Source organism: Dama dama, chromosome 10, assembly GCF_033118175.1.
Source record: "Dama dama isolate Ldn47 chromosome 10, ASM3311817v1, whole genome shotgun sequence".
In the NCBI taxonomy this organism is placed as follows: domain Eukaryota; kingdom Metazoa; phylum Chordata; class Mammalia; order Artiodactyla; family Cervidae; genus Dama; species Dama dama.
In genome coordinates, this window is record NC_083690.1 from 31,834,750 (window position 1) to 31,845,582 (window position 10,833).

At 43.3% G+C, this 10,833-nt stretch overlaps 1 pseudogene; it reads left to right on the forward strand.

Moving 5' to 3' along the window:
• The first annotated feature begins 1,280 nt into the window (after positions 1-1,280).
• On the forward strand, positions 1,281-1,378 carry LOC133064121 (U6 spliceosomal RNA; annotated as a pseudogene).
• Positions 1,379-10,833: the final 9,455 nt, after the last annotated feature.

Consider the following 10,833-nt stretch of genomic DNA (forward strand, 5'->3'; position numbering starts at 1 on the left):
AAGCCAAATTAATTCCAGAAAGGGAGAAGGTTCTTTTGCTCTCGCCTTACTCATGAAGCATACATTTTCATTATTCCTTCCTCTTTCTGGTCCTCATCGACTTGCAGACATGTTTATATTGCTGAAGGTGTATTGAATTGATAAAACTTGGTATGATCATAATTCTTAAAATACAGAGTGCTACTGTGAACCATACTCTGTGCTAAGAGCTGACAGCCACTGAAAAGTTTCACTGGACTCTCATAACCACTATTTAGGTATTCTCATTAGTCTTGTTTTCTAGATGAGGAGCCTGAGGCTCAGGGCAGATATTCACAGCCACCTACTTTAACATCAAGAAAGTCTGGAATTTGGTAGCAGGTGTTTGAGATCCACAAAATTTGTGAGATTTTTGTACAAATCACTTAATGTTTCTGAGTCTTGCTACATCCTGGGATCATTGAGAACTGAAAGGAGTTGTGTATGTGAAGGTGCTTGATAAACTGTAGGCTTTATTATAGTTTTAAACAATAATTTATATCCCTTCATTAATAATCTTCCTGTTGTTGGATTTAAATGGCCTTTTATTTATTTGTGTTGGTTGCTAGACATAACATTGCAGTGAATATCTCATATAGGTTTTTTTTTTTTTTTGGTCATGTGGCACATGGATATTAGCCCCCTGATCAGCGGTGGAACCTGTGTCCCCTGCCTTGGAAGCATGGAGTTTTAACCACTGGACTCCTAGGGAGGTCCTTCATATAGTTTTAATTTTTATTCTTTGAAAGTTCCTTAGGGTAAAGAGATATTATGGAATTTTAAGATGGTTCGTGATATGTATTGCCAAGAGGTGATATCAGTTTATCGAATACCCACAGTGTGTGTGGGGACCTCTTTACCACAGTGTTGTAATACTGGGTAGTTTCTGAAGTTCATCTAAGGATATGAGTGTAAGACACATTGTTTGAGAGGGCATTTCTTTGATTACAAGCAAAGCGGGATGTTTTCCCACATGCTTGTTTACTAGCAGTATCTCTGTTTTTATGAATTGTCTTATCCACTTCTCTGCTAGTTTATTGGGGATCTTCATGTTTTGGTATCAGTATGTATAAGCAAGCATATTAATAATAATAAGCACAACATAGGCATGAATATTTGCTGCAAAGATTTTCTTAGATGATATTTGCCCTTTGATATTAGTTATACTAGTTCTGTCCAATGGTGGTTTATTTCTATAATGTACAAAGTGATCATCTATCATAATTTCTTTCAACATAACTTATAAAGTGATCATCCCCTGTGCTCTCTTCAGCAGGACATCTACTAAAATGGGGACGACATAGAGGAGAGTAGAGTGGCCCCTGTGCAAGGATAAATTCATAAAGTATTTTATATTTTTTGTGGCAAAGATTCAGACACGACTTAGAGACTGGACACCAACAACAAATGGCATAAGAATTATATATCTCAGTGAAGCTGTTACCAAAAAACCCCACAAAAAACAAAAAGCCCAACATATTGTTCCCTCTAAAGCATTATGGTAAAACAAGTTTCATAGGGAGACTTTTATTTAAGCTTTTCATATCCATATTTACCTGTGATGTGTGATTGTGTGCGCAGTCTAACTCTGCGACCCTAGGGACTGTAGCCCTGCTAGGCTCCTTCGTCCATGGGATTTCCCAGGCAAGAATACTGGAGTAGGTTGCCATTTGCTTCTCCAGGGGATCTTCTTGAACCAGGGATTGAACCCCTGTCTCTTGCACTGGCAGACAGATCCTTTACCACTGAGCCACCAGGGAAGCCCCTCACTTGTGATAGGTGCTTATAATTTTCTTTTTGTCTGTTTTATTGTTATCAGAGTTTAGGAAGAAGATCATGCTTGCTTAATGGACATTAACGTAGTCTTACCTCTTTTTGCGTTCTGGATGTTTTATACAATGTTGAAACCATCTGTTTCTTAAAAGGATGAAAATTGTTCTGGTGGAAAGATTGGGACAAGCTGCATTTTTTGGTTGTTATCAAATAATTTCTTCTATTTCTTCCTTGCTTATTATTCTGTTCTGATTTATATTTCTTGAGTTATTTTTAGTAATCTATATCTTTCTAGAAATTATTCATTTTATGGAACATTTCAGCTTGTTTGCCTACAAGTGTGCATAACATTCTCTTTGGGTTTAGAGAAAAAAAAATCTATTTTTTGTATTTTGCTCTATCTCCTTTCTCATTTCTAATTAAAAATGTTCCCCTTTAATTATATTTGTCCGAGGTTTGTTTATTTTAGTAGTCTTATCAAAAAACCAACATTTGAACTAATTTATCATTCTACAGCTTAATGTTTTACAGTGTATTTATTTCAGCTTTTATCTTCATCTATTGCCTCTTTTGAAATTACTTTCCCCTTTAATTTTTAAATTGAAGGCTTTGTTAATATCAGTTTGGATAATCCCAGCCTGAATAGGATTCTGAAGCCCAAAATAAGTTATGGGGAGAGAAAATGATGTATTATCAGTACGTGTTTATCAATCAGGGATCCGCAAGAAGCGAAGAACCTGCACCAGTGATTTCAACAGCGGGAATCCATTCGGGAACTAGTTAGGAGGTGCTGAAAGCCCTGAAAAGCCAAGTGGGCTGGTGAGATGACATAGAGATGAGCAACAGCAGCAAGCTGCTCCTCTCCCCACCCACACACGGCTGGAGGGACTGAAGAAGCAGGAGGAAACATTCCCAGACCTGAGGGAACCAGAAGCAGAGGTCTGCTGAAAAGCCACAGAAGGCAGAGCTGGGGCCTGGGGTAGGGAAGGAAAGTGAAGAGGACAACCTGAAGTTTACTATCCTCCTCTTCCCAGTCTCCTCCTGGGTGCCTCTCTTTGCCAGAAATTAACAGGAAGCCAGTTGGCAAAGGAGCCTGAGAAATGTAATTTGCCAGAGTCAGGCTGAACAGGGAAGGGCAGCCGATGGACCCAGGAGTGGACAGTGACCAGCACAGACACGTTCTCTTCAGTCCAGGTGAGGTCAGGTGGGCTTGTGATGCCAGCACCAGGGCAATGTCATATCTTTTCGAGGTCCTGTGCGTCTCAGCTTCCATACCCCTTTCTCATGCTCCCTGTCTCTCCTCTTGCTTTTTGTCACTGAGCCCATATTAAAAAGTTAAGGCAGTTTCTTTCCCGGCTCTTTCCCAAGTCGGGTCTCTCTCCTTTGGCCACCTTACTACCTACAGCCTTGATTCTACCCTGGACCTGCGTGCCGGGGTACCCACCTAGCTGTTTGTCTCCATTTGTGATTTCGTTGCTCAACTCTGGACCTGGGCTTCTAGCTGCTTATTGGAGGAGGAAATGGCAACCCTCTCCAGTATTCTTGCCTGGAGAATTCCAGGGATAGAGGAGCCTGGTGGGCTCCAGTCCCAGAGAAACAGAGTCGGACACGATTGCACGACTAACACACACACACTCAGACACACACAGTGGGCATTATGGGTGCATCCGAATCCTTGTAAATGGGTTTTATTATGTTCTTCTCCCGCCAGATCTCTTCTGTCCCCTGCATTCCTTCTCCTTGATAGGACCTCCTCCATCCTGGCATCAGAGCTGGCCAGCTGGGAGTAATCCCTTGAGCCTTCCCTCTTTCTCCCATCCCAAACAGGCCTTCACACATCTGCTCAATTCTGTGCCCTGAGATTTCTCTGTCTCTTTCCTCTTATCTCATTGCACCTGCACCAGCTCTGGCCTCATTATTTCTCCTCTGGCTTCTTCCAATTGTTGTCCCTTTCTCTATTCTCCTCCCACTCCAGTCCATTCTTCATATTAATGTGAAAATGATGGTTTTGGAAGTACAAACTGGCTGCGTTACTCAAGCTGTAAACTCCTGAAGGGCCTGCAGGTGTACGAGATTGGTCCCAGGTGTCTTTGCTCTGGGATTGGCTCCTGCCTCCTCGGCCCACCCCATCTTTTACCGTTTTTCATCACTGCTGTCTGGACTATTCTATATGTGCCTTGTATCTTACTCAGTTTCAAATTCCAGCTTTGGGTAGCATTTCCTGTTACACCCCCCAACAGAGTCAATCACTCCCTCCTCTGTGCTTCCCAGCATGTTGCTAATATCTCTCCTAGAGCTGTTAAATCTATTCAATAAACTGAGTTTCGCAAAAGGAAGACCTAAGTTCTGTTCATCTTTGTCTTCCCAGTTCCTGGAAATTTAGTAGAAATGCTCAACGCGAATACATATGTACACACATAAATAAATAAGTACAATTAAAAATTATTTAACAAACACTTGCATGATGTTTACAACCAGGCATTGTTCTGAACACTGTAACAAGTTAAAACCTTTTAATGCTTATAACCACCAGAAGACTCAGAGGCTATTATACGTACCACTTTCCAGATGAAGAAACAGAAGCACAGATTGGGTAAAGCAGCTCAAAGCCACACAGGCAGTGAGCAGCCGAGCTGGGGTTTGGATTCTGGCGGGCTGGCTGCTGACCCTGGTTCTCCATCCCAGTCTCTACTGCGCCTCAGCAGTGTTAGTGGTATGAAGGGGTTGTGCCGAGAGGCTGCTTGATGGGCAAACCAGTCTGCTCTACACTGTAGAGTTCCCACTGGTTCTGCGTGTGGCCATTTCTTCGTCTTAGTGAGTGTGTGCTCAGTCACTTCAGCCATGTCCGACTCTTTGCAACCCTTTGGACTGTAGCCCGCCAGGCTCCTCTGTCCATGGGATTCTCCAGGCAGGAATGCTGGAGTAGGTTGCTTGCCCTCCTCCAGAGGATCTTCCCGACCCAGGGGTTGAACCACGTCTCTTAGGTCTCCTGTGTTGGCAGGTGGGTTCTTCACCACTAGCGCCACCTGGGAAGCCCTCTTCATCTTAGGGAATCCCCCAAAGCCATGGACAGTGGGTTCAGGGCAGGGTAACTTTTTTGCAGGCTCAGAGGTCTGCTTGAAGGTTTTCTCTCTCTAGCTGGAGAGGCCCTGGGCTAATGATCAGAAGGAGCCCATATCTTTTGAGAGCCAGGCACCTCAGCTAGCCCAGGAGGCCTGAGGATCAAGTTACTGTCAGGGGTTTTAATCTTGAATAAATCAGACTATTTCTTAAAATATTTTGGAGACCTTTTAGAAGCTAATACGTGACTGTATTCTCCCCAGGATAGCATAGGTCCTGACCAGAGAAAAGTTGGTTTAACTAGAGATTTATATGTCAATTGCAATTCTGACGCTTGTTTCCACTTCTGTTTGGGTCCTCAATGCACAGGATTTCTAGAGTTCTCCCGATAAAAGGATCCTAGTACCTAGTGCATCTTTATTGTGTGTCCAGCACCACCCGCTCTACTGTGAAGATGTGAGAGAAGTATAAATTGGCATATGGGGGGGTGTCTCCTAGTATATATAGTTGGAGAGAAGAGTTAAGGCACATGCAAGAAGAATTAGGACAAGGCATGATTTTATATATTAGCATACACTAATTAGTGTGGATTCAAGTGGCGGATTGAGTGATACCAGCAATTAGAGAACAGAACGGCTTGTTCTAAGATGCAGATCATATGTTATGAATAGTAAATAAAAATAGAGTTCGAGAAAGTAGATAAATGAAGGCTGGGGTGTGGAGGGGAGGTTTTAGGAGAGAGTGAGTTTTGACCTGAATAAGGCAGGAAGATGATAAATAATAACATGTAGTTGAGAGCTTTCCTGGAGGAGGGCATGGCAACCCACTCCAGTATCCTTGCCTGGAGAATTCCATGGATAGAGGAGCCTGGCGGGCTACAGTCCATGGGGTTGCGAAGAGTCAGACACAACTGGGCAACTAACATAACAACACAACAGGTGGTGCTGGTGGTAAAGAACCCATCCGCCGAGGCAGGAGACATAAGGAATGTGGGTTTGATCCCTGAGTCAAGAAGATCCCCTGGAGGAGGGAATGGCAACTCACTCCAGCATTCTTGCTGGGAGAATCCCATGAGCGAGGAGCCTGGAGGGCTATAGTCCATCGGGCCACAAAGAGTCAGACACGAATGAAATGACTTAGTATGCAGTCTTATTTCATGTGAGGGAAACTAGACCTCTGATTTGCTTCAGTTGGTATTATTTGGGTTTTCTGCTATGTTCAGCCAAACTTATTGCTAACAAACTTATTTATAATCTTCTTTGACTAGAATATAACCTTCATGAGTCCAGGGACTTGACTTGGTCCTTTGCTGTTGGTAACTTTACTGTTACTACTAAATCGTGAGTACCTATGATATTATCTGGCACATAGTAGGTGCTCAATAAATATTTATTGAATAATGAATATATGGTAATAGAGAAAGTCATGGGATTTCCTGAGGTGCTATTTGTGAAGTTTGGATCAGCCAGGATAGGCTAGGTTTTGTTGAAGTAATAACACCAGAATATCAGTGGTTTAAAAAATAAGAACTTATTCCTACTTAATTATAGTCATCTTCAGGTCTCAGCAGGTAGCTGTCCTCTGTGTCCACCATTCTTGGCTGCTTTGACCTTGTAGCATCTTTCTTAAGTTCACTGTGCTTCAGAGTTTACCCCGGCAAGAGAAGGGGTCATGGGAAAACCGTGATTCAGTTTTGAAGTGCTCCTGCCTGGAAGTAACACAAACCATTTTTGCTTGTGTTTCATTGACCACAGTGGGGTTATATGGCTGTGATGTACTTCCAGGGGGCCAGATGAGGGAGAGATGGAAGTATTGGTGAGCACAGGGAGTGTCTGCCATAGGCATTATGCAGCCTCTGAAATGCCTGGGGAGGGAGCGGGTAGGAGGCCTGAGCACACTCAGACAGGGAAGAAATGATAAGGAAATCCAACCAAGAATGCCAGTCCAAGTGGGGAGAAATGAAGCCATCTGCACATTGACGCTTCTTCTTTTTTGAATTGGGGTGTAGTTGCTTTTGCCAACAAAGGTCCGTCTAGTCAAGGCTATGGTTTTTCCAGTGGTCATGTGAGAATTGGACTTATAAAGAAAGCTGAGCGCTGAGGAATTGATGCTTTTGAACTGTGGTGTTGGAGAAGACTCTTGAGAGTCCCTTGGACTGCAAGGAGATCCAACCAGTCCATCCTAAAGGAGATCAGTCCTGGGTGTTCATTGGAAGGACTAATGATGAAGCTGAAGTTCCAGTACTTTGGCCACTTGATGCAAAGAACTGACTCATTTGAAAAGACCCTGATGCTGGGAAAGATTGAAGGCAGAAGGAGAGGGGGACGACAGAGGATGAAATGGTTGGATGGCATCACCGACTCAATGGACATGAGTTTGAGCAAACTTTGGGAGTTGGTGATGGACAGGGAGGCCTGGCTTGCTGTGATTCATGAGGTCACAAAGAGTTATACACGACTGAGCGACTGAACTGAACTGATAGTTGCTTTCTAATGTTGTGTTGGTTTCTGCACAACAAAGTGAATCAGCTATATGTATACATAACATCCCCTCCTCGGGGACCTCCCTCCCCCAGTCCCCTCATCCTGCCCCTCGAGGTTCTCAGAGCCCCGAGCCGAGCTTCCTGAGCTGTATGGCAGGTTCTCACTAGCTCTCTGTCTCACACATGGCCGTGCATATATGTCGATCCCAATCTCCTGACCTGTCCTACCCGCCTCAACCCCCACCCCCCGTGTCCACACATCCTTTCCCTATGACAGTGACTCTCATGTTTATCTTTTTGAAGTTTGAGGATGGCAGCTTCTCGACCCCGTGGGCCAGCCTGTTGCTCATCGAAGATTGTTGAGAGCATTCGCCTGTGTGTGTTCCCTCTGGACCTCATCGTTGGTGCCTTCAGACTGTATTCTGCCCTCCTCTTTGTGCCGCTGACCCGGGCTTGCTCCCTAGGCAACACGTTATAAATCCTGCACTACCATAGCATCTTTGCTCTCATCTAAACTGGGTCCCATCCCTTCAGGATTTTGAATTAAGCCATAAACTAATTCAAGCTAAGATGTGATAGTTTGATAAAATAACTCACCTAACATATTTGCATTTTAATGGAGGCTCTCAGTGCCTTAAAGCAGAAGGGTTGTAATTTCAGGCACCCTGGTAAGCAGGTTGGGAAAATATTTTTCTCCAGAGGAGCCTTTTAGTGCTCCTTAAATCTTATCACACTGCTCTGCAGACGGAACAGGACTGAGTTTTCTCGGCTGATTTCTGTCGTGTTCCAAGCCAGATACCACCTGGGGAGAGGGTGCAGCGATAACAACACAGGCCCTATTTTATTAAGTAAGAGAAGAAAGGAAACCTATTCAGAGGAGATGGACTCAGGTGTGCAGAGAAAAACAAATACAGCATCCCACTACTCTGTCCCCTGATAAAACATCCGTCGCCATTCGAATTATGCTGCTTTTCCATAAAAGACAACTCGTGCTTTTTGTGCGGTTGTGGAAACAGCTAGGTTGCTTCCCCACTGTTTGACATTTTCCATGCTTGTTGCTAAATCTTTGACAGAAGCATTAGCTGGGCTGAAGAATAATAGTGTTGTAAGAAAGCTGATAATGGCCTAGGAAAAAAAAGTATGTATAATACATACCTTGACATCGAATCACTGAATACTTTAATAAGTAATGCACACAAACGGAGGCCTTTTGTGTTGACATAAAATGTAAGCTCTACCTTTCTTCTCATTGAGAAGCATAAAGAACAGGAGAGAAAATAGATGGAAGAAATTCAAATATTTTCCTTTGGGGACTTTGATGTGCCAATGTACTATACACCAAGAGGTTCTTTAAATTTCCTCATGTGTTAGAGAGAATGAGGGTGGAGAGAGAGAGGATATAGTTTGTGTCTTGCATTTTTTTAAAAAATTTTTAAAAAAATAATTATTTATTTATTTGGCTGCACTGGGTCTTTAATTGTGGCAATCAAGATATTAGATGTAGCATGCAAACTCTTAGCTGTGGTGTGTGGGAACTAGTTCCCTGACCAGGGATGGAACCCCTGCATTGGGAACATGGAGTCCCATCCACTGGACCACCAAGGAAGTCCCTGTCTCTTGCATTTCTTGATACTTCCCAGAAACCAGTTCCAGATGTGAGAACTTATACTGAAGTGGCTTTCAGAATCCTAAGGGACTCGAAAGACTGACTAGCAGCAAGCACCACTGAAATCAAAGGGACCCAGGCTCCAGTAACCAGGAGCCAGCCTCGGTGCCAGAATGAGTGCAGATGATCTGAGATGAAGCATCTTCTGGGCTGGAGCAACTGGCAGGACACATGATCACAGAGAGAGCCTTCAGGAAGGGCAGTGAGTGAGAACAATGAATGTTGTTGAATGTGTAAAGCGGGTTCTGGTGACTCCTGCAATTTTTTGACTTAGATTTTTTTCTTTTTTTGAAAAAAGAATTCTCATACATTTTCATCGTCAAGACTATCCTGCTGTAGTGTCAGATGATAAATGTGAAACCTTCTCTTTCTTTTCTCTCATTTTCAAGATTTCTCCTCAAAAACTACAACTGCCCTCTCCTTTCCCTTCCATCTTTTGGCCAACCTTAAGCAGTTATTGAAATACCTCTTTCTTGGTAACAGCTATTTCCCTACACTGTGATAGCATGGAATTCAGACTCCAAATATGCCTAGTTGCCTCCTGTAGATTATTCTTCACTCCGCCTACAAACTGGTTGAGTTAAGACGTATGTTGCAAGTAATCAAAACTGAGGCTCACAGTGACTTGAACAACAAAGATCGTTGTCTTACATCACAAGAGGTCTGCTGTTAGGAGTTCTGTGGTTAGAGTTGCTACTGTTGTTCTTAGTCACTAAGTCATGTCTGACTCTTTGGGACACCATGGGCTGTGTGCCACATTCCTCTGTCCATGGGATTTCCCAGGCAAGAATACTAGAGTGGGTTCCCATTTCCTTCTCCAGGGGATCTTCCCAACCCAGAGATCAAACCTGCATCTCCTGCATTGGCAGGAGGATTCTTTATCACTGAGCCATCAGGGAAGCCCATGCTTAGAGTGGTGGCTTCCAAATGTCAGCAAGGCTCTTTCTGATTTTCCATTTTGCCATCTCTGTGTATGGACACTGGGGCCTCATCTTTAATGCCTCATGGTCACCATGTGGCTGCTGTGATTTGAAAATAATTTTTCTGCGAAGTCCACGAACTCACTGGCTCTCAGATCTCATTGTGTAGTCTGGATCACATAGCTGTTCCTAGCTGCAAGAGGGGCTGCAAAAATCATTATCTTGACAAGGCAAATGCTAGGATTGTCCACAACTAATCTAGACACATCCTGATTTGCTGCCTGGAAATAGGTAGGTTATGCTAATGAGAAAAGCGTGAGGGTTGGCAGGCAACTACAGTGTGTATCTGTGGGTAGATGGTACTTCCCCCCCCCCTTATTTATTGTTAATTGAAGGATAATTATAATATTGTGTTGGTTTCTGCTATACTTCAACATGGATCAGTCATAGGTACACATTTGTCCCCTCCTTCTTGAGCCTCCCTTCCACCTCCTGCCCTGCCTGGGTTGTCACAGAGCCCCAGTTTGAGTTTTCTGAGTTAAAAAGCAAATTACCAATGGCTATCTGTTTTACATGCTGCTCTCTCCATTCGTCCCACCCTCTCTGTTTTACCTCCACCCCAGCCCCTGTGTGCATAAGCCTGTTCTCTATGTCTCCTTTGCTGCCCAGCAAATACTTTCATCAGTATAGATGGTACATTTTATCCAGCTCTTGGTTTGTGCCACAGAGGTATATCTTACCCTGAAGTTCTGTATAGGTATTTCCCTGGGTAGTGGCTGTAAATATTTTTACATGAAATAATTGTTTTTTTCTCTGATTTCCATTAAAAAAAACTAAGATAAGTTTCTGTGGAAAGCATTTTTGCCAAGATTATACCAAATCACATGCTTAAAATAGTGGTACTATAAGATACT